General features: G+C 38.4%; 2 long non-coding RNA genes across 2 annotated transcripts in view; one reads left to right on the plus strand and one right to left on the minus strand.

The window, feature by feature from the left end:
- LOC129638165 (uncharacterized) overlaps positions 1-24,761 on the plus strand; it is a 94,825-nt gene extending 70,064 nt beyond the window's left edge. Inside the window, exons 2-3 of the long non-coding RNA XR_008707716.1 lie at positions 22,915-22,989; positions 24,029-24,761. This is a non-coding gene — a long non-coding RNA (uncharacterized LOC129638165). The remainder of the gene's footprint in view (positions 1-22,914; positions 22,990-24,028) is intronic.
- Positions 1,437-10,228, minus strand: LOC129638158 (uncharacterized). The gene is made up of 3 exons (XR_008707715.1): positions 9,861-10,228; positions 2,058-2,166; positions 1,437-1,618 (listed from the first exon to the last, which is right to left on the minus strand). It is a non-coding gene; the product is annotated as an uncharacterized LOC129638158 (long non-coding RNA).
- Positions 24,762-25,195: the final 434 nt, after the last annotated feature.

Here is a 25,195-nt window from a genome sequence, read left to right on the forward strand (position 1 = left end):
AAAAGGCCAGATCTTTAATATTGTGATTTGGTCTATATTGGCAGAATGTGTGTATGGACATTCATGCATGCACAATGGAAAATCCATTGATTGTGAAAACATTTGGTTCTCAAGTTGTTTTCTTTTTAAATTGCCCTCAATAGGTAATCTTAGTACTTATCAAAAGCTGATCTAAAAAGAGCCTCAGAAACAAAGGAAACCATTTAGAGACAAATAATGACTTTATTTATACTCAGTTGCAATGTAAGTCTGAACAGCAGCCATCAGTTAAATAGACCAAAAATTAGAAAGAGATCAAAATTGCAAGCCCAGGCACAATATTAATTTTCTGATTGATGATGAGTAAGAAGAAGCTATTGAGCATAGCCTCAGCTGTATTTCAGGGGCCCTGTACATTTCTTCTAATTTATAAAGTATAATAAATGAATCACCAAGAAAGAAGGATTAGTTGTCAGCTATAAGACAGAGTGTGAAGGATGAAGCGCTGCTGTCTTCTCCTGATGTCAGTTGATCTATTAAATTAACAAGCGTATAGATAGATTATTTAAAGATCAATTTAGCCAAGAATTGCTTTCAAATGAATATATCAGGCATCAAGCCTGTTTTCTGAGATCGTTTTGTAATTGGAATACATATTACATGCAACTTCTCATTGCAGGGCTCAGGCAGTTTCAATCAGGAGGCTCTGCTCTTTCTGGAAAGTGTGTGAAAATCAAAAATGAGTGGGTTCACTTCATTATGTATAATGAGGAGATCTGTGTTACTCTGTAAGTAATCTCTGAAAAGAATTGCTAGAAAAATTCTCCTTGCTCACATTACTGGCACTGGGCTAACACTTTCCTCTTAAAAAATCTTTTCAGCATGAAAGTTTTGGAATTAAGTTCCTAATAAACTTCGAAAGTCCAACAGCTGTGAGTAATTATGATACAAGCATATCAATCCATGTGCAAACAGATTTATTTGGTAAGCTTCAATCCTCTTGCTAACCCTTCACTGCAATAATTAAGCACACTCTAATGAGTTTGTGAGCAATTTCCATATGATTTTCCCCCTAATTATTATTTGAGTTGCCCATGTTTATAATACTTAGTAATATTCTTAAAGTATCAATGGTGAAGGCACAATTTTGGCTGGTGTATTAATGTGTATGTTCTCATTCATATGCTAAATAAATGAGGGGAAAACATCTATTTAAAGGTCAGAATTTTTAAATGGATTTTTACGTATGTGTATGTTCACTTTTACATAGTTTTTTTTAATACCCATAGAACCAGTGAGTAATTTTAGCTTAAATCAGTTCTTACTTTTCTCTGCCAGAAGACCTCCAAATTCTTATGGTGGCCTTTAAGACTCAAAAAAGAAAATAATAATAACATAAAAGGAAGTGTGGCATACAAAAAGGAAAAGATCAAAAAGATATTTATTGCACTTTGCTCTACAGCAGAAATTAACACAGCACTATAAATCAACTATGCTTTAGTAAAGTAAATTTTTTCAAAAAGCCCATTTATATCTTTTAGATTAAGAAAAGATACTTGTTGGACTGGCCTTGCCTTGATAGTCTTTGCTGACATCTCACAGGGCGGGACTGCAGCTCGTATCTTATAGTTAGGTGCACCTTTCAGAAAACAGAGAACTAGGTAAATCCTGGATGTTTTATTACTTTATACAACAAGAACATTTTATGATCATTTTAACTCTGCTTTTAATGGAAACACCCTCACTAATGAAATTTTCAGTAAATGTCATTCAAATTAAAAAAAACTCTAAATGATCTTAAACAATCAGGTTCTGGGTACCACTCAGACATGGTCTCTTATCATTTGCTTACTCTCCTGGCTCCAGAATACTGACCTTCCTCCTATTTCTTACAATTGCCAAGCCAGTTTGGAAAATAATGTAAAAAGAATATATATGTTTAATATGTATGTTTAACTGAATCACTTTGCTGTACAGCAGAAATTAGCACAACATTCTAAATCAACTATACTTCACTATGTGCTTGTGCTTAATTACTAAGTCGTGTCTGACTCTTTGTGACCCCACTGTTAGCCCACCTGGCTCCTCTGTCCATGGGATTCTCCAGACAAGAATGGGAGTGGTTTTCCATTTCCTCCTTGAGGGAATCTTCTGACCCAGAGATCGAACCCATGACTCCTGTGTTTCCTAATACAAAATAATTAATTAGTTAATTAATTTTTATAAAAGTTGAGCTGGTTTATATCTCAGGATCTTTTGCATTTAGTACAGCCCTACCTGGTATATGCTTTCCCTGTCATTTTATGTAGCTGTCTCCCTTTTTAAATCCAAGAGTCCACTAAGATATCACTTCTTTATGGAGACCTTGACTCTTAGCTACAGTGATGCTTTAATGATATGGTTATTCTTCTTAGTTTTATTTTTTCTCTAAATACGATCACTACTGTATATGAGCTAGCTAGAATGCACCTAGAATGTAAGCTTCATGGCATGTAGGGTCTCTTGCTCAGCTCTTTGTTTTCAGGGCCTAACACAGTGCCAGATGCATGGTAAATTCTTAATGAATACTTCTTCAGTGAACAACTAGATGAATAAATAAACCAACCCAGGAAGGAATCTCAGCTATCTGGTCTACCCCTCATTTTCTAGATGAGTAAATTTAAGTCTATTTGCATCTATGATTTGTCTCCAAGAGCTTGTTAGGGCAGACTTAGGCGATCAGGTCCCCAGCTGCCTAATTGCTGATTCAATGCACCATCATTTTGCCACTTGCTTTTATTTTTGTCTATCTGGTTGTGCCCATTCACACCATGATATGTATATTTGTAAAATTTAAGGTTTTAAGATTTTGAATCAAAATCACATCAATTTAAATCCTTTATATCTATAGGGACAAGTCACTTAACTGCCCAGGGATTTGGCTATCTCATTTATAATACGATAATACATTAGCCATGCCAGTCAAGTGGTTGTCAGAACCAAGTAAGAGAAAATTGCAAAATAACTTGAAAAACAGAAAAATAGAGTTTGCAGTGATAACAATCAAGACCCAGGTGCCACTTAATTAAATTGTATAAATGAGAACTTAATTCTTGGTATGTCTACTTTTGAATAGGTTTAAATACTGAAATTCCATAGAAATTATAAAATGTATTCCTACCTATAGAGGAGAACAAAATAAATAGAAAAAAAATAATTTCTCAAAAAAAAAAATAATTGCTCTATATGCTTCTTCTTTCTTTTGAAAGAAAAAAAAAATGGGTCTAAAAAATTGGTCCTCAAATTAATTTACCAGTATTATCTGAAAACTTGTCCAAAATACTATAAAATCTCCTGCAAATCTGAGACCTACTGAAGTGGATACCATGGGAGTTAGCCAAGCAATCTGTGTTACATCAAGCCCTCCAGGGAATGTTGATGCACACTCAACTTGAGAACTTTTGCTGTAAGTGATTTAATAAGGTACATATGATAGCTTTCAGAATTCTAAGTTCTTACTGTGTTAGATGGAGAAGGAAATGGCAACCCCTCCAGTATTCTTGCCTGGAAAATCTCATGGACAGAGGAGCACACCTCTAAGCAACTGAGCGCACTATGTTAGAATATGTGTTCATAGAGGTTCAATATGAAACCTAAAAGTTAGATTTGCATCAGTGTGTGTCATCTACCTATTTCCATTACAGAAAATTCATAGAACCAAATAAGTCATGGAGAGCAGATTCCCATAATGTGATAGGAGATCAATCATATAGCACCAACATATCATGGCCAATTGCAGGAGGAGGTCTTTATAATTGCAAAGACACCCCTACCCATTAGGCAGTTCATTGAGGAAGTAAGGAATTTATCAAGATGGTTCAGAAAACAAACAAGTATTTTGTTTTTCTTAAAAAGACAGTCACTTTCTTTTCCTCCCAGAATTCTTGATGTTTCATCTCTCAAACAATTATTTTGGGGTTGATAAGGGAGCAGAACACACCCCCTATAAAAGTTTACTAAATATTATGAAGATAATAAATTTACTGTGCATCGGACTCAATTTCAATCATGAAACAGCTGGGTATTAGAGTGATATCTGTCTGCTTCACATACTAGCCTGATTAACCTGGTCTAGTTTGCTCACTTCCCCCGAGCTTTGCCTTCCTCATCAGTGTAAAGGGGGAGTGGGGGATAAAACCAGCCTCAGAGAGTTGTTACAAGGACGGAATAAAATAATATAGGGGGAAGACCTACCAGCATACCACTTGCCAATTCTGGCACAAAATGACACTCATTCACTGGTGGCTTCCCTTTTGCCTGATCTCTTTAGTAAAAAGCCATAAACGAGTTTTTTTCACACTCCACACCTTTTTCTCTTTGTCTGTACCCCAGATTTCCAAAATGTCAGGTATTGAGGAAATGAGGACACAATGACGTGAAAAGAGAGATATGATCGCAAAATATAGCAATTTAAGTGTCAGCATAGATAGTACTTATAAAATGAGCTCCTTTCTTTTGAGATGACTGTACACTGACCAGAAGACTTAAGGAGCTCTCTCAAAGATGCATTAGTCATGTGAAAAGACTCCTTTTCAATTCCCATTCTTCATGCTCCCTACATCTATGTATGTCTCTACATACACACACTCTTGCACACCAAACTGAATCTACTATGAGTTTGTATTACCTATGAGATATGAAGCTATTGTTTATTATCATCCCCATGAAGTACCATACAAGTGTCACAGTTGGGCTTCACGTCAAAAGGTTCAAGATAGACAAAAGCATGATAGAACCGTAAAAGGGTTGGACCTACAGCATTGCTGAATGGAGGGGATACAGTGCTTAGAAAAACTGAAGGAACTCAAAGAAAGGATCTAAGATTCAGATCTAAGACTGATAGCATTTGAGTTTGAATGTTAAGTCTGTGAGTATTATGCACTGTATGGAAGTAGCATGTGAGAAAGAGGTGAGGTGGGAGGGTCAAGGTCTTCTTTGGAGGGGAATGTTGGAAATCCTGCTTCTACAAGTAGGCCATGGGGTTTCATGCAAGATTCAATAACGACATGGTGCTTGGTGCATAAGCTTAAGCCATCAGCGTTCCCAGAGAAGATGTCCTAATGTATCACTGCAAAGAGATATTACTCTTTGATGACATTAAGGCAGAGATTCCTCTCTCAAACAGCCTACCCTGCCATTAGTTTCAATCCATCTGTTCTTCCAGGTTATTTTTTCAACAGCTTTATTGATGTGTATTTTATATATCATTAAATTGTCCCATTTCAGTGTACAGATCAATGACTTTTAGTAATTTTAGTAAAGTTGCTGAAGTAACTTTACCATCACCATAAATAAATTTTAGGATATTTTTGCTCCCCCTTAGTAAGATTCCTTTTGCCAACTTACAGTTAATCCCCATTCCCACACCCAGCCCCACGTGACCACTCATCCACTTTCTGCCTCTATAATTTTGCCTTTTCTGGGTATATCAGTAGAATCATACAATATATGGTCTCTTGTGTCTGGCTTGTTTCACTTGGCATAATCTTTGTGAGGTTCATCCAGGATCCAGCCTGTGTCAGTAGTTCATTCCTTTCTATTGCTTAACAGCTTATTAACAGCTTCTGTTAAGCCTTTTTAAAGGCTTATGTTTATTTATTGACAGATATTCAGAAACTGGAGGGAAGACTCATTTCCAATGAAAAGCAAGGTAGATCCAGAGTTAGAATAGGATTTTAGTCTCTAGATCTCATGTAATGTGGCTGATTATACTTTCTCATTCATTTGTCCCTCTTGTAAAGAAAATACCATGTCAAGTGTTGCACTTTAAAAAAAAATAATTTCCCACCAGACTATTCAAACCCAGAATGGTGAAAATATAATAGCAATTTCTGGCAAACTGTTTGGGGGAAAAAAAAGTGCCAGGCATTCATTTGGAGAGTGCTGTGATGCAAATATGTGTTAAGTAATGTAATAGAGTTAAGAATTATTATAGTATTAAGATGAGTCATAGGAATCTGAAAATAAGTAGAAGATTCATTACTTTTAATATTTGAAAGTAAATTAATTCCGTATCTCATAGTTTCGTTGATTTCATTTTCTTTCATATTCTAATATCGTGTCAGAGAGATTGCTGCAATATTTACATATTGTCTTTGCTGCCTGCAATATAGTTACCCTCTCAAATTATCCACCTGAATCCATTTAATTCCATAATGGGTTTCTTTGGAAGTTGAGTTGTGGAACGTCATAAATGTTCAGGGAAAGCATGCCACTGTGGACTCAGAAATTATATAAAAATGCTTCCAGTACACATGCTAAATAAAAACGGTTCACATAAAGTTTATTAACTAAACAAATTAAACCAGCTTGGTAATGGGTGTTTCACATGAAATTCCTAGAGCAGTATCGATGGGCTTTGTAAACCTGAGGTTTTAACTCATGTTTGGCTCACATCATAACTGAGAACTGAAACTGGCTTTTCCCAGTTTCTCTTCTAAGTGGGGGCAAAGTCTGTCTTCCTTTCTCTGGGGTGGGAGAGGTCTAGGCAAGGGTAGGGTGGATTTCCAGACTCAAACAATTCCAAAGGATTATAGAAAGGGTCGGAGAAGGAAATGGCAACCCACTCCAGTACTCTTGCCTGGAAAAGTCCATGGATGGGGGAGCCTGGTAGGCTATATATAGTCCATGGGGTCGCAAAGAGTCGGACATGACTGAATGACCTCACTTTCTTTCTTTCTATAGTTCCTTTTGGAGAAGGAAATGGCAACCCACTCCAGTGTTCTTGCCTGAAGAATCCCATGGACAGAGGGGCCTGGTGGGTACAGTCTATGGGGTTGCAAAGAGTTGGACACAACTAAGCAACTAACACACACACACACACACACACACAGAAAGGGTCAGGAGGTAGGTCTGTGGTGCCCAAACATTAACAGTAAGTATAGAGTTATGCACTCAATAAATGGAAGCTACTGTTATGTATGTGTACTATAGATGTTGGGAAGATTCAGTAAGATAAATGCTTTATGATGCAGCTTATATCATTACTCCATTTGGCAAACGGAGGCTCAAAGAGGTTAAGAAACTTGTCCAAAATCACTCTGCTAGTGTCACTTTATGCTAAAGTATTTCTCAAAATGGCAATCAGACCTGCCCTTCCCCACCCCTCTGGTTCCTCAGCTACATTAAGAAGTCAAAGAACCTTTAAGGTCTCCATTTATTAATCTAAAGAATGAGAGGTTCATTCCATACCAGGGTCCTTTTCTTGAGCGGAATCATATTTTCTTTTTCCTACTGTTTTAAAATGACATTCTCATGGCTGGGAGAAGGGAGTAATCATTGTAAATTGCTCATTGGGCTGGAAAGAGGTGCCAGCAGTGAGAGAAAAAGCAATGTGGAAACATGCAGGAAGGGTAGAGAAGAAGGATGGTGGTGATGACCAGCATCGCTCGGGACTAAGGCTATTATAATTGCCACAGGAAGTCATAACAAGCACCAATCAAATCAAGCTTGTCAATCAATCAGAAAACCCCCCTCCGTCTCTGATGCTTCTCTGATGCTCTTCACAGGAATAACTTGTGTGTTTTTCTTCTTTTGTCAGGAACATGTAATTTAGAAAGCACAGATTTTTTTTTTTTCAGGTAAACACGAAAGATTAAAAGGAAATAGACAATGGAGCTTTTAAAGAATGCTTTCATAAGCCCTTCAGTGGATGTTATCCAGTAAGTAAGTTTCACAGTATGTTATCAATGTTAGTTTAGAGAAAGAAAGGTCAAAAAGTTAAACTTTGATATCTTTATCTTTTCACAAAGGTTATTCCTGAAGCAGCTATATGTAAAAAGAAAAACAAAAAAAAAGAATATATATTATAGCAACAACAAAAAAAATCCTTTCCTGTTTTCATTCCAAGTAATGGGTTTCACCTCATAGCTATTCTTTTCTGCACAAGGTTCACGTTATTATCCTTGGGTATTATTTTCTGATGGTATCAGGCATAGTGGGTCATTATCGAAGAGCTGGCTTATTTCTGGAAGATGTTATTAAATGTTGTGGAAGTATGGTTATTTCCATTAAAATGCCAGAAGGAAGGAAAAATATGGAAAATCTATGGGTAGTTCTGAGGAAACCAAGCTGCACCTTAGAAAATGAGACACGTTGGTATTAAAACTTTTAGATATTTTGGGGGTTAGCCTGCTCCATACAGTTACACAAAGGCTGAGACAGGAAACACAAGCTCAGAGTTGTACTGGAGCTAAACTGGAGATATAAATGAGTGAACCAAGCTGATTGGTGATAGACACAGGAGCATTAAAAGCATTCCATATTTCCCTTCATCCTGTGATAAGAATGTAATAGCACAAGTGAAAAGTTAAAAAGTAACAGATATTCAACCTCAGTGTCAAGGCATATAATTGTGAAAGGATAGACACTGACAAGCCAGATGGCTTATGAAGGGACAGCTGTAATTCAACTCAAGCCAGTAGCTCCTTCTATATTTTGAAAATCGGGGTCAAAATCCAGAGGAGGATAAGGGTTGCATATAGTTGAAGGGAAAGAAAGGAGAAATTTAGAAATCCTTTCATTCCTGGATAGGATATAGAGATATGAGATGATTTCTCAACTTCTTGGAGACACTGTGGCACTCTCAAAGAGTTCCAAGAGTTGGGATGTAATAATATATAGAAAAATGGGATATTGGCAAATTAATCTAAAGGTGTTTTGTTCAGTGGTTTGAAATACAGAAACCAGTCATAAGGACAGGAGTCCTCTAAAATTAGCATAGTAGCATTGGAAATTACCAGACTGATGGGAAGTTGGTAGAGCTGATGGATCTAGAATGAAGATTAATGTCCAGGAAAGAATAGCTGTTGACAGAGACTCTCAGGAAAAATGTTGACTCTACCGTCAACATAGGACCATGAGGAAGGAGCATGTTTCAAAGGGAAGAGGCTGAGATGCTGAATTATTTCACATGGGCAGCATTCCCAAGGACAGAAACAGAATCTAGAAGTGCACATCTGTCCTGCAAGTGCCCCTTGTCTGATCCCCTTTTGTAGGAATTGCTTCTAGTTTCAGTTTTAGATCTTTAGACCTAAAATACTGGCAGAAGCCTTCCCAGTTTAGAAACTTGAGCCCTATTCTGACTTTCCTCATTTTTCTCCTACATTCAATCCTTGGGTACATTTTGACTGCAAGTCACCTGGGACTTTGTTTCAGCTTCACAAAATCTGTAAAAGTTTGGGCTAGAGATAGTCTCTGTCCAAAAAGCAGTTGCCAGGATCTGCTTTGGTACAGCCACATGTGTAGAAACCTGTGTGGAAAACCACAGAAACTAACCAGTGGTGTGAATGAGAGCAGGAGGAACCACACTAGTCTAGTGCATTTCAGAGTGTCACATAAAGGGGACTTCCCTAGGAGTCCAGTGGATAAGACCCCATGTTTCTAACGCAAGGGGTGCAGGTTCAATCCCTGGTTGGGAAAATAAGATCCCACAAGCTGTGCCGTGCAGCAAAAAATAGAAACAAAAATGCCTTAGTAACTCTATTACAGACAATGGCCCATTCTCACAGAGACTGACCAGCTCTGGCAGACTTGTGTGCAGCACCTGGCTTAGGCAAATTATTGAAAGCCATTATGTGATACTCTTTCCTTGCATACTATAAAAGTATACACTGTGCACACAATATTTTAAAAAATACAGTAATTAGGAATCATAGTGTGATGATATGCAGAAGAGGGGATCTAAAATGTGTTTATCATATACTGTGTACCAAGCACTGCCCAGCCCACTTTTCTTTACCATAGTGACCCTGCTTTGGAACATGTCCCAGCAATGGGGACAACAGGAGTTACTGTTAGAGACCTAGACCATCCTAGGAAATCTGAACCATATGGTCACGTACCTGTACCTTCCTCTTTTTCTTCTAACAGAGCTTGAAAACTCCAGCAAGTGATTTGGAAGTCTGTTTGATGTTGCTCTCTAGTGAAAAGCAATGCGACTGTTCACTTACTGCAGTCGGATGGATATCTGTCTGGGAAAGAGGGCGGAGGGTGGCAGGGGTGCTGGGGGACCCCTCACCACAGGCTTTGATCTCTCTTGACTCCTCCTGGGATGGCTCACCTTTTGATGTTGGGAATCAGTTAATTACTAGCCGAAATTGGTTTGAGGGACTAGCAAACAATCGGAAGGCTCTTTTCTCAAACAGCCTGTACTTTGATCTGAGGAACTTTAAGGCAACTTTCCAGGGCATCTCAAGCAAATGAAAAGGGCTCAGTCTGTGGCCCCTCCCTAGCTGCAGTCCCGATTTTGATCCTCTTATTCTACTGCCGAACCATCCTTATTTAGCAGACCTCTTCTCCTTCCTGAGCCCTTGTGGTTTCATCTGTAGAAAATGATGACTTTAGGAGCAATTGTTAAGGGTCTTTCATTCTGCAGAGTGCATACAGCTTGCTGATTCCCTCCTTAGATCTTAATTTGAAACCTCCATCTCTCTTTCTATCCCTAACTCTTGGTAAACACCAGCTTGAATAGCTCCTGCAACACAATCTTGATTTGTAAGACTGTATATAAAATTAACGGGCTGGCAGTCAAATTTCCTGCCCTGTCCTTTGTTGATGCGAGTTAACATCCTCCAGGTTGACCTGGGAGGCTGAGAAGTGCTCTGGGGTTTGATGGGCAGGTGGTGCTAGGGAACTCGGCTCTGCTTTCTCTTCCAAACAAGGCAACACAAGCTGGCACCTTGCCTAGTCATCCAGTTCTCCTAATGAACACATCTCCCTAGTCTGAGGCCCCTGCATTGTGACCATGCCACAGGGCTGACAAAGAGATAATTTTCAGTGCTCAGGAAAAAAAGAAAAAAGCACATGCAGAAACCTTCTGAGGGTGTGTTTTGTTCTAATGTCACGGCCCATTATGGCATTTTCATTTTAATTGCATCTGAAACCCACTTAAAGAGGTGGACTTGGAAAACATAGGCAGGAGTGATCTGGATGCGCCTTCGAGGGGCCTGGTTGTTGCCTGTGCTGTCATCATCAGACCCGAAGGCTGCTGACATGGTGTTAAGTATTCAAGCACATGTGATATAGTTGATCCTCTTGTATATAAATCCCTTGTTCTTATATAAGTGGTAGATTCATATCAAAGTATCTCAGGCAACAGAGTACTGTTCAATAGTCAAAGATAAAATATGCATTCCTATGCATGGGCATTTTCTACTTTTTCAAATGGAAATTAAGCCATATAGATAAACCACCCATACATGGAGACTCTAGAATTACTCATTTAGAAGAACGATGAATAAGTGTTTTTGTTTTGTTTTTTCTTTATTCTCATCCCCATCATGGGAGGTGGCCCATACTTCAAAGAGCTTTAGGACTTCCTGACCTTCTGTAAGTAATAATGGAAGTCCCCAAGGCCAGAGAAAAGAAACCTCAGGGTCTTTTTCCATAAAATAAATTGTGTTCCCTAGTCTCAATATCTCTACCCTTCTGTGAGAAGCAGGTTTCCCAATTGAAATAATTTCCACATTGCTTTGACTCTCCCCCACTGTGGTCCCTTCCTCATTTAGCAGGCTTCGTTCTATATGCATAATTGGGAATTAATTTTCTAATTAGGTTTTTCACATTTATGAAGTTGTTTGATGGGGTGTCTGTTCTTATAACATGGCCTAAAGGCTAAAGTAGAGGTAATAATTCTTTTTTTCTGGCTTTGCCCCTAATTCAGCTAAGGTTCCTAGGAAATATATTTAATTTTTATGAGATCCTGGTAATACATCTTTAATGCTGATCTACCTTTGAAAGGTTGTTAGGAATGTGCTAACGAAGGCTTTAAGACTCATTACAATACAGTTGGCTTTATTTGTAATAGTTGCTCAAACGAAGCCATGTCTTTTGCAACATGAAAGGTATTTAGAAAGCCAAGATCAACAACAGTTGCAGAAAGTAAAACCAGATGTTGCTTGGAGACAACATAACATTGATTTGACACTTGGATGAGGAATGAGCGGTAAGGGTCTGTCATCTGAATTCTCTGTGATTTGCCACAATGCTTTCACAGGTACAGAACTTGACAGTCTGCAGCTCATGGATCAGATCATGTCAGATCCATAAAGGCAAGCAGATATAAGCAAAACCATTTAAATAGTCTATTTGCTTTCTAATCATTAGACTTAGAAGTGAAAAGGAAATCTTGGTGTCACAACTTTTTCACGAAGTGGAAAAGATCATGTTGCTTATTATTATGGGTATAAATAGCATGTTTATGAGAACAAGAGGCATTAACATTGGAGAATGACAAAAGAGCATCCCCATTTCATAGGAAATCCATGTCATTCACCCTCCTTGAATTTGGGTCCAAAAAAAAAAATGGATATTCCTTAGGACCCTCCAAATAAGAACCACCTCTCACATAATTTCCTTTGCACATCAGTGTCTTCATTTGCATTTATGTATTTGCGTATATGTCAGTGTGAAGCAGAAACAAAGTAGAACGCTGGATATGTGATGATTTTAATGGTAAGTGATAGTCTCAGAAAAAAATATTTTTCTGACTCTGGGCCAATTTTACTCTATCATCTGGGTTGTCTTCTAGGTCCATTTATCTTCTGAACTCATGACTCTCTAAAGTTCCCATTTTACAGCTGCAGCTGTAACTCTTTAAGATCTAGCTAAGTTTCTGCATAGAAAATGCCACGTGATAGAATGGGAAAGTCACTCTACCACTCAGGATGCAGGAGTCCCGGTCGCTGTGTTGACCTCTAATACTACATGTCTGTCATGATCATGGACAAGTTATCTAAGCTCTTTGTTCCAGTAAATGTCAAACAAAGTGGTCCTTTCTGTTCTTATTGCACGTAGCCTCCAACTTGTTATCTACCACATGTATTACCCAAGGATATCTTGGTCAGTCCAACTTTTGAAAAAATTATCTGGAACCTACCAGCTGTAAGGACAGCATAGCCGTTAAGAGTAGAGGATTCAGGCATTGCATTTGGGTGTCATCACTGCCTTCTCCCCAGCTACTTAATTATCTCAGTCTCAGTTCTGCAGCTGTAACTTCAACTGCAGATCGTATTTCACTAATCCTTTTCTCTTCCCCTGCTGTCTCCTCCTCCTCCTTTCAGTGTTGAATGGTAGATTTGTGTTCTGATTAATTTTGTTTTAAAGATCTAGAAAAAGAACTAGAAGGAGGACCCTGATCAACTGGCCTAGATTAACAGTTAGGAATCAAGGATCACGGAGATATCTCTTGGTCTAGCAATTGTCTGACCTTAATTTCACTCTATCTAACACCCAAAGTCTTCAGAATTTAAAGTAGAACTCACCCTCCCTTTGTTTTAACATCACTCATGGTTTCTCACTGTACTGTATTTAGAATGAAATCAAACTCTACCATATTTAATGCTAACGTTTGACTTTGGACCCCTTCTTTTCTTTCTCTTCCTTTTGACCATGTGCATCCTCTTCTACAATTTCAACCTCCTCCTCATCTTCCTTCAGGAGGAGAAGACTCTAGCCCCCAAATCTGTGCTGACTTCACACTTGCATTTCTGATGGCTAGTGGAATTTATTTCCCTTGAATGCTGGTCAGTGTGTCCAAGTTGTCATTCATTATATTCTTCCACAAACCACCAAGCAGCTGTGGTTTCTGACTTCTGTTAATGGCACCTCTGTTGCTATAGGCAACCAGACTCACCATCTCATTCCTTTTGACTTCTCACCCTCACTCTCTCCCTTTAATTGTTGACCAGATTTTCTATTTCTACCATTATTTGTACTTCCCCTTTCCTAAGGCCATTATTATTACTCAAATCAGGTCCTCAGGAATACTGAAATAGCATCTCAGGGACTGAAATAGTGAAATATCTTTCCAACAGGTCATTCAACCTCTTCCTCTTTTCTCTCTCTTTCATTCTAGGTTATAAAACTGTGAAATTAATTTATATTCTGGAAATACAGCTCTGACCATTTGGTGTCCATGCTTTCAAACATTTGTGAGCCATATAGTAAAATCTAAATTTTTTAGCCTGACTTTCAAAATCCTGTACAATATGACCCTATTTTTCTAGGCTAGTTTTCTACTTTTCATTTATTATTCTATTCATTAATCCCTTTACTTTTGCAACAAATATTTATTGAGGACCAAAAATAGGGAATATCCCAAAGATACAAAAATACAAATGTGAAATTTTCAGTCTAATTTTCAGTCTTTCAGAGAAAGACTAAACACAAACACACATACCACACACACACTGTATAATGGTAACAAAGAATATGACTCAAAAAATAAAGAGGGATTTCTATATATTTAAGTAACTTAAATGTATCTTATACTTGACCACAGTTGGATAATTTAGTAATTCTGAATACTGCCTAGTATTTTCTGCCCTTTTTTCTTTGCTTATGTTCCCTCTTCTCAGAATGACCTTTTCCTTAATAGTCAATATCTGATCCATATTTAAAGGCATATTTATTGAAGCTTAATTTTATTGCCCCTCCAGTGTTACTTTCTCTGGCTCCAACCCTTCCAGGCCTTCAACCCAGCCTTTGGTCCAGCGATGGGTCATGTGACCTTAGGCTTAGCCAATTAGCTAAGCTACATTTCTCTGCTCATAGAGATTGGTTCTGAAATGGCATGTGACTTAAGCTAGGCAAAGAGCTTATCTGAGGGATTTTAAAGAAACCACTGGGAAACAGTCTTCATATATTCCTGTTGGATTTCAACTTGAGAGGATAGAAAATCTAGAGTTACCAGAGCCATCTTATCTGTTGGAGAGTGGAGTCAACCAAGAAGGAAATTGGGGGGAAAAAACTCATTCTTGCTGAGATCTTATGAGCACCCCAAACCAAACCACACCACATTCCCAGAATGGTAGTTACATAAACCAATCATTTTCCCTCTTGCTTAAAGTCAGAATTGTGTTTTCTAAAAGAAGAAAAACAAAAACAAAAACCAACCAATCTCAAATACTACTCTTTTCACTGAACATTTATTAATATACTACTCCTTTCATTGAACCCTTATTAATATTCCCAATTCAACACAGTATCTCTCTACCATCAATCATTTTGTTTCTCAATTTTGATACATATTTTATTCATCCTTATTTTAAGATCCTTTATTAACTTGTCTTGACCCCTACCAGATATGAATGGAAGAGCTCTTGATTGATCTGGCAAATGGGGCCCAAACTAAGGTGTGTTAAGAAAGGTGCCAGGGGTGCAATATTTAAGGAAGCACTCACGCTCAGGGGCTCACTCTGCACTCCTATGAAGGGAGAGAGAATGCATACCTCCTTAAATGTTGCTCCCTCACTTAACTCACCGCATTCTAGTTCTGCCTCTGCTAACAGAGTAACTACTTAATAAGCTTTAGGCAAATTCAAGAGACTTTCAAATTTTGCATGAGATTGGGAATTATCCAGCATCACATTTATTTTTCAGCATTATACTCATTTGACAAGGCTGTTCCACTTTTTTTTTTTTTTTTTAACCTTTACCTCTTCATCTTGCAGTCATTTGTCAATATACAATGATTTTAGGGAGAGTCTGTTGATGACATGACTCAAAAAACCTCTGAATAATATTTGCCAGCAAGGAAGTGAAGCAATAACTCTACTAAGTGACACATTCAGAAATAACATGGAATAAGGGATAGAGGATTGAATTTTTACTCACTTACTTATATTTTCATAGCTCAGTGTCTGTTGTGGAGCCAGAATTATACAACTCATTATCTAGGTCAATCTCATGAGCCATCCTGTCAGCACAGATGTGCTACTTTTACACTAGAATTCTCGGCGGTAAAGTCAATTTCAAGCTGGCACCTATTATTAATAAAAGTGTTAAATAAATCAATTAGAGATAAAACAATGAAATCGATGAAGCCTGTGCAACAAGGACAATAAGCTGTAAACATATCTTCATTTTATAAGGAATTTTGTTGATTATTTAAAATTGTGGGAGGTCAGTAGGAGCCTCTTTGGGTTTGTGCTGGTGGTACTGGCTCATTGGTTGTAAGCAACAGAAACTGACTCCAAACAAAGGAAATGTTTCAGAAAGTAACATCAGGTCAAACAAACAAACAGGTTCCAAAGAAAACTTTTGGAACAGTCTAGAAGCAAGACAGCTCCAAGGAGCTAAATAACAAGAACATGTATCTGTAGTCTCATTGAGCACAAATAGGATAAATCTCTACCAACCATTTTCCTCACATGATTCCACTCAAGTTTTGTTTTTGCATTATTTTACTTAAGACTAGTTCCTAGGACAGTAGGTTAATTTCCTGGTTGTGATCATATGTCTACCCCACAACCAAGAGAAAGAAAAGCATTCTCCTCAAAAGTTCTACCAACACTACACACAAACAACAGATTTCTATTACTTGGGTACAGTTAGAATCAGAAAACCTTTGCTGGCCTACTTTACACATATTCTGGGCAAATTGCCAATTTGTGTTGGACATGGGCAAAATCATTTTATCGTGATACTTTACTGTAGCAGTCTTATCACATTTGTTCAGATTTCAAAAGCACAAAGTTGTGTCCATAGGCATATGGTTGAATTTTGAAGCAAAAAATAAATAAAAAGAAAAATTTGGTGTTGCTGTATTTTAATCCGGCAATTTGGCTACTCAAAGTCTACGCTGCCATCTATTAGTAAATGAATTGGACTAATCTTTTTGTTAGTTGTGTTGAAATGATTTGCCAATAGGTATGGAGAGTGAGAATATCCAAGACACAGATTTTTAAAGCCCCAATTTTATCATAGATTAGCCCTTTCCCCCCCGGAGGATGCTTAGAAATGTGTGCACAATCCAGATAAGCTGGGTACAAGGACACTATTATTAATTCCGGCATTGACCCTAGTTACTAACGTAGAACTCCAGTGATGTTGGCTGGAGCATATAGAAGACTCTTTTGTCTGGGTTTATTAGGGCTAAGTAGCCTGGAACTAATGCACTCTGAAAGTCTTGTTTTTCTGCTTTTCTGGAATTACAAACCTGATTTTACTCTCAAATTCAAGGCAAGTCCAATGCAGGTTTTGTCCTTCCTGGCGAAAAACAAAGGCAAAGTCAAAAGTGCGTAAGATTTTGTCCCAGTGTCTAGAGTTCAGCTGCCCTTAGCTACCCAAGTCAGAAGTTTGCACTGATTCACAGCTTCTCCCAAGATCGCTGCATCTAAGCCTCACTGAAAGACTATAAAGAGAGGAACCAGCACCAGCTTCATGGGCTTGTGATCTGTGCAGTTGTCCTGGACTCAAAGGAACTTCACATACTTGGCTTAGCATACTGCAGTCCCCTGTTGAGGTTGTTAATAACTCAAACAAAAGGCTTATACTTTCATTGTGCGCTAGGCCTTGCGTGTTATACAGTTGATGCTAAGAAAGACAGAAACAAAGGAAGCCAGAGTAGCTTATAAGTGGGAACACCTAGGCCACAAGTTGCCGCAGCTTTTAATCTCTTTAAATAAATGTCATCTCTTGACACTCTAGCCAGATACAAAAGGGGGGATTCAGGCAATCCATATTTAACATGCTTTCTTCTTAGGAAGGGCAGAAAAGGTAGGAGACAGGTGAAATGATGAAGAAGAATCGCAGTGTTTCCACCACTAGAAGCCAGCTCTCAGCCAGCAGCCTTTGGATCCAGACCTCAGACACGTTGATTTATCCAAGACAAATCACTTTTCTGAAACATAAAATGTTTTGATAGGTAGGGTGCGAGAGAAATGAGTGAAAGTGATCAAAAGGTACAAACTTTCAGTTATAAATAATTCCTGTAATGTAACGTACAGCATGATGAGATAGTTAATACTCATGTGCTCAGTTGTGTCCAACTCTTTGTGGCTCCATGGACTGTAGCCCACCGGGCTCCTCCATCCAGGGAATTTTCCAGGCAAGAATACTGGAATGGCTTGCTACTTCCTGCTCCAGGGGATCTTCACAACCCAGGAATCCAACACACGTCTCTTGTGTCTCCTGCATTGCTTCTAGTGCCACCTGTGGGCTCAGTCACTTCAGTTGTGTCCAGCTCTTCGCAACCCCATGGACTGTAGCCTGCCAGGCTTCTTTGTCCATGGGATTATCCAGGCAAGAATACTGGAGTGGGTTGCCATTACCTTCTCCAGGGGATCTTCCCAACACAGGGATTAAACCCATGTCTCTTGTGTCTCCTGCATTGGCAGGCAGGTTCTTAACCAACTGTGCCCCCTGGGAATCCCTTTAGTGCCACCTAGGAAGCCCAGTTAATACTATTGTATTACATATCGGAAAGTTGCTAAAAGGCTAGATCTTAAAAGTCTTCATCACAGGAGAAAAAATATATGGTGATGGTTGTTCACTAGACTTACTCTGGTGATCACTTCACCGTATACATATATATTAAATCATTACATTTTACACCTGAAATTATGTGCTGCTTGTCATTTATATCTCAAATATATTTGTCTGTGTATTTGGAAATGGTTGTTCTCCAAGGGTGAGGATTAACTCCTTGGATGAATTGGCCTTGCTGTTTTGTAAAAATATACTCTTTTAAAAATTTATTCAACCATTTGTTGTGTGAAACTTTCAGGGAAATTTGTTAGGTTCAAGAGAAAATCTAGCATTCTATCCATTATTATTGAAGGTTAACATTTGACTTAAAATATAGTTGAGTACAGAATGCTGTATCTCCTAGTAGAAAAGTATTCTGTTAAAGTCAGATATTGTAACATGTTATTCATCTGTTTAAAATCTTTCAATCTGTTCTCATTGTAGAAAGTTGAATAAAAATGAAATTCCCAAGTTGAGTCCACTCATATTCAGATCTTGGTGTAAATATCACTTGGTGATGGAGGTCTTCCTTGTCTTTCCAAATCAAATCAGGACTCTTGGATGTGCTCTCTTAGGGCATCTGCTATTTAGCATGACAGCATTTTTCAAAATTAAAAATAAATTTTATTGAGGTATAGTTGATTTACAATGCTGTATTAGTTTTAGTTATATAGCAAAGTGACTCAGTTATATTTGGGTTGGCCAAAAAGTTCATTTAGGGTTCCCAGAAGACTTTACAGAAAACCCCAAATGAACTTTTTGTCTTACTCAGTACATAGGCATGTATCTATTCTTCTTCAGATTCTTTTTCTATATAGATTATTGTAAAATATTGAGTATAGTTACCTGTGCTATACAGTAGGTCCTTGTTGTTTATCTGTTTTATATTTAGTAATGTGTATATGTTACTCCCAAATCACTAGTTTATCCCTCCACCCACCTTTCCCCTTTGGTAACCATAAGTTTGTTTATTTTGTCTATGGGTCTGTTTCTGTTTTGTAAATAAGTTCATTTGTATAATTTTTTATATTCCACATGTAAGTGATATCATATGGTATTTGTCTTTGTCTGACTTACTTGACTTATTATGATAATCTCTAATTTCATCCATGTTGCTGCAAATATCATTATTTTGTTCTTTTTTGTGGTTGAGTACTATTCATTATCTATAGCTGAGAGTATACCTCATTTTCTTTACCCATTTATCTGTCCATGGACATTTAGGTTGCTTCCAGCTCTTGGCTATCTTGGCACTGAACATCAGGTTGCGTTATCTTTTTGAATTATGACTTCTCTGGATATATGCTAAAGAGTGGGATTGCAGGATCATATGATAGCTCTTTTTTTAGTTTTTTTAAGGAACCTCCACACTGTTCTCCATAGTGGCTACACCAATTTACATTCCTACCAAGAGTGTGGGAATGTTCCCTTTGCTCCACACCCTGTGCAGTATTTGTCATTTGTACTTCTTAAAATATTTTTAATTGGAGGATAATTGATTTGCAATGTTGTGCTGGTTTCTGCTGTACAACAACGTGAGTCAGCCATAAGTATACGTATGTTCCCCCCATCCTGAGCCTCCCTCCCTCCCCCACCCCATCCCGCCCCTCTAGGTGGTTACAGAGCACCTGGTTGAGCTCCCTTTAATCTTGGCCATTCTGATTTGTGTGAGGTGATGTTGCAGATTTTGTATACTTCATTATTTGATGTTTCTCTTCCATATTAAGCCTTCCCTGGTGGCTCAGATGGCAAAGTGTCTGCCTACAATGCAGGAGACCCGGGTTTGATCCTTGGGTTGGGAAGATCCTCTGGAGAAGGAAATGGCAACCCACTCCAGTATTCTTGCTTGAAAAATCCCATGGATGGAGGAGCGTGGTAGGCTATAGTCTATGGGGTCACAGAGAGTTGGACATGACTGAGCAACTTCACTTTCACTTCTTCACTTTCTTTCTTCCATATTAAGCTGTACACTTCTTAAGGAAAAGAGCCAAACTTCACTTACTCTCCAGTCTATGACAAGCACTGCACATGGTTCCTAAGGACATAGTACATGTCCCTTAAATATACACTGACTTTTTTTAAAAATGCATGGACGTTCATACCCTATATTTAAAATGGCATCATGTACAGAGGCTCTGAGATGTGAACAAACATGGCATCTTCAAGGACCAGAAAGAACGACCAGAATCCCTGGGATGCAGAGCGCTAAGGCTTAGGGAGAAGAGGAAAGAAGTGAAGTTTATGAGGGACCCAGGAACCATGTAAAGCAAAGGCCTTGAGGGATAGAGTAAGAAGTTAAAGGTGATAGGAAACCATTGCAGAGGTTTAAGTTGCTGAGGTCTATACTGAAGATGGCATCTGTATTACAACACCATAGTGTTTTGGAACTTAAGTCTGAAGCATAAAACTTAATTCAATATCATTTAGAGGAGAGGTGAGCAAACATTTCTATAAAGAGCTGGAGAGTAAATAAGCTTCTCAAACCACGCAGTCTCTGTCACAACTGCTCAACAATCTCATGACTGTGAAAGTAGCCACAGACATAGATTTAAAAGAAATATAGGTATTGCTGTGTTCCACAAAATCTTTATGTAGAAAATTAAGCAGAAGGTCAGATTTGGCCCATTGGGCTTAGTGGACCAGTCCCTGGTCTGGCAGAACCTGGGAGCATGTGCATCTGTGTCATAAGGGATGCCTGCTGGAAAGACGGATTCTTGTGTCTTCCTTCAAACACATTGAACCTAAATCTTTAGGTTTGAAATCTGAGAGTCTAACAAGTTGTCCTAGACAATTCAGTGTATGAGTAAGTTAAGAACCACTGGTCTAGTGGTTCCCTGGGTCCAGGCTCTTCCCCTGGGGACATTTCTAGAGTACTAAAAAATATAACCAATTGATCTAGGGTAGCAAGGGCACCCCACTCCAGTACTCTTGCCTGGAGAATCCCAGGGATAGAGGAGCCTAGTGGGCTGCTGTCTATGGGGTCGCACAGAGTCAGAGACGACAGACGCGACTTAGCAGCAACAGCAGCAGCACATGCATGAGGGTGGTTTTTCACCGTGAAAGGACTGTTTGGGATGCTCTGTATTCAGTTCAGGGCACAAGGCAGGTTGCAGGAACTGGCCAATAAATCAGAGTGGAGCGTTTCAGGAGACTGTCAGGCAGGGCATATGGTTAGTAGCAAGGCAGAAAGCTCTGCTTAGATAAGGCTGCGGAGATCAGCCCTTCCTTTGAGTTCCCCAGTTTTAATTATTGATGCTAAAAATATTTTTCCCTTAATTGTTTTGTGAAAATAAGTTAAATAAAGAATAAAGCTGTTCCATACATGCCCAGGCAAACATTGCACTCTTTTCACATAAACACTGGGATGATTCCGCAGAGTGTTCCTTTTCAAATGTGGTTGCAAAATAACACCCACGGAATGTATTTCCAACCACAAAATACTGTGACAGTAAGCAGACAGCACAAGAGAGCCTGTTATGCTTTATAGATTGCAATGATTATATTGTGGGAGCAGTTGATGCATTTGCTGGTGTTCATTCTATTTCACATTTGCATTTAAATTCCTGGGGAACAAAGATAAGATAAAGAGGGAAACAAATGATGCTTATTTGTTGTTGTATTGAACTCCTATTATAAGTGTTTCTTTAAAAGTGGGTGAAGCTTGGCAAGGAAGCATTCCACGTGTTCTTTACAAAACATCAGATACACATTCAGTCATCAACTAGAAATATGCAGGAGAACATGTCCCTAGGGCTTTAATAAAATCATAAATCAATAAGGAATAACCCAAAGTGTGGTTGCATACAAGGAGCAAATGAAATCCTCAATATTCTCTTTGACACATTTATCCACATTTTATTGATACATAAGAAATGTAGAACTGCATTTGAGTTTTGAAAACAGTATCCTTTTTATTTCAGGCGTATTTTTAAAGCATGGCTTGATATTCATGTTTCTTCTTTCAAATAACCTATACATCCGCAGTGTAATCCTTTGATGAATTTATGCAGATCAGTTCTACATCCAGGGTAATACTTTCTGCTCCTCTAAGCTCTCTATTTTGTTGGGATCCAAGGAAAAAGTCTCATAGAGTTCAATTGCACATTCCAGGAAATCCATGTTGAATTCTTCTATCCGTGCAAGAAAAACACCTGCCTCCCCAAATGATGTGTTTGCCATCATGAACTCTTTTCTGGATGTTGGCAGTGAGAGTCTGAAAGCATTCCTCAAAAGTGGGGTCTGAAGAATACTCTTAATAAGAAACATTCCACAAAAATTAAATTTGGTTGTCAAATTTAGCATTATGACTAAGAACCACTGCTTCACTTAGCTTCTTTCTGGAATATTTAAATTCATACTGGCATGTTCAAGGCTCTGAGAAGTCCAGCAGGAAAGATATGTATGAAAACTTTTTTTTTTTTAAATTTAAGAGCTGGCATTGGAACATATACTCCTGGGAACACACATACCAAAAACCCTGATCTAAGTGTTAATTGGTAACTAGCAGTGAATATGGATTTCCCTGGTGGCTCAGATAGTAAAGTATCTGCCTGCAATGCAGGAGATGTGGGTTCCATCCCTGGGTCAGGAAGATCCACTGGAGAAGGGAAGGGTTACTCACTCCAGTATCCTTTCTCCTCTCGCCAGAGGAGCCTGGCGGGCTACAGTCCAAGGGGTCGCAAAGAGTCAGACACGACTGAGTGACTACCATACTTCACAGAGGTAAATATATGCTCCTGCTTTTTGAATATTATACTTTTATGTCCTCTAATGCATATTTTAATATATGCTTTAGGCATATTCATTTATTTGTCATTCATTCAGCAAATATTTGAGGAGATTTTCTGTGCCAGGAACTGTTGGGTGCTGGGGATACATCAGTTCAAAAGCATATTTTAATTTTGTTTTCAAAATATATTAGTCACTAATATAAATAACATGTTATATTAAAAATCAAAGTATTGCAACACATCAAATAAATACTGCTTCAGAATCTTAAATCAAGTGGTCAGGAAAAGTGCAAAATAATAGGTATTTTTTCCTTACATGTCATTAGGGTAACTTGAAGTGAGCAGGTACCTTATTTATTATTGTGACTCTCTCTCTGGAATGCTGACAATGATGCATTTGAATAACTCACAGTTATGAGATTTAGAATCAGAAGCAAAGAAATTCAGAAGCATTAATTTCAGCCTCTTGCTTTAGCTGAATTTCATAATCTAAATCAGTCCCTTCAAATGTTTTGAAAATCAGATCATAAACAAAATTTTATAAGCTGCCTCCTTTAGAATGTGAATTTAGAATGGCACAAACCTGGCCCATTTTTTTCAAATGTTAGGCAAGTTGGGTTATAAAATCTATTTTTGGAAATGGTAAACACTTTTTTAAAATTCATAGCAGCTTCAAGCCGTAGATTTAAATAATAGCACACAGGAAAAAAAGTAATTCTGATTCTCATTCTTATGTAGCTTATGTCCCTTCAGCCATGTCAGTAGAGCTGAAAGGGGTTGCCAAGTTAATTTGGTCAAGTGGTTTGCACAAACCATACATCTTATTAAGTATGACTCTTATTTGCTAGTTAGAAGACCCAGTTCAAACTGGCTTAAGTAAATAAGAACAACAATAATGAAATGAATAAGACCAAAAATTGGTTTAGGAGATAACTCACATCACCTCACGGTGCAGGGGCATCATTTGCTCAGGCCTGTCTAGATTCAGATATAAAAGATGTCACTGGGGTGTGTGTCTCTCTTGTCTTCAGGTTTGGAAAGGCTCTCAGACAAGACCCTCCACCTGCTGGTTCCCAGCAGCATCAGACTTACAAAATTCCTCCAACTGGAAAACCCAACACAAAGAGCAATATTTTTCTTAATGATTCTCAGAACTGACTCTCATTAGGCTGTCCTGACTCAGATGCTTGTACTGCAACCAATCAGAGTGATCAAAAGAACAGAGTGACCTGCTTGGCCAGGCCTGGAAGATGCTTTTATTCCCATAGTTGGCACAGACCAATAGTGAATGATACAGTGTGGGTTAGATGTGGTTCTTCCCGAAGGTAATTGAGGTGCAGCTGCCCAGTGAAGGAGGAATTGAGGCAGGGCAGGCAAAAGCAGTCTGTCCATTATGTTCCTTTCAAATGAGCATGAACATAGACACATGAGGCATGAAATAAATAAAAAGAGGACGTTTCTCATTAGATGGTCCAGGGGGAGAGGAGGAAGGATCCAGAGACCTGATGATTCAGACACTCCTCTCAACTCTGAGGGAAGCTGTCCATCTGTCCTGATTTTTCTGAGATGATCCTGATTTGTGTCTGTTGTCCAGGGTAATTACTAATGGCACCCCTTTTACTCTCAAAAGTGTTCTGGTTTGCTTATTAAAATTTGAGGTTGCCAGATCTTGGGGAATCTCTGAAATCTATTATTGTTGATCAGACACAATTGCAAAACTCTTAATGTACACCATGGCATTCATCTTAATAAATGCTTCCGAGTTTCACCTGAATAATATGAAGATCTTGGAACATTTTCTTTCTAATCATCCTCTCCCATTTTACTTCTTTCCTATACAAAATTAGACCTTATTGTTATCATTCATACAAGTAATGTGTAGAGTTACCCACCTTAATAAATTCTTTTTTTTTTATTTTATTTTTAAACTTTACATAATTGTATTAGTTTTGCCAAATATCAGAATGAATCCACCACAGGTATACATGTGTTCCCCACCCTGAACCCTCCTCCCTCCTCCCTCCCCATACCATCCCTCTGGGTCTTCCCAGTGCACCAGCCCCAAGCATCCAGTATCGTGCATCGAACCTGGACTGGCAACTCGTTTCATACATGATATTTTACATGTTTTAATGCCATTCTCCCAAATCTTCCCACCCTCTCCCTCTCCCACAGAGTCCATAAGACTGTTCTATACA

Source organism: Bubalus kerabau, chromosome 1 (assembly GCF_029407905.1).
Source record: "Bubalus kerabau isolate K-KA32 ecotype Philippines breed swamp buffalo chromosome 1, PCC_UOA_SB_1v2, whole genome shotgun sequence".
Taxonomy (NCBI): domain Eukaryota; kingdom Metazoa; phylum Chordata; class Mammalia; order Artiodactyla; family Bovidae; genus Bubalus; species Bubalus kerabau.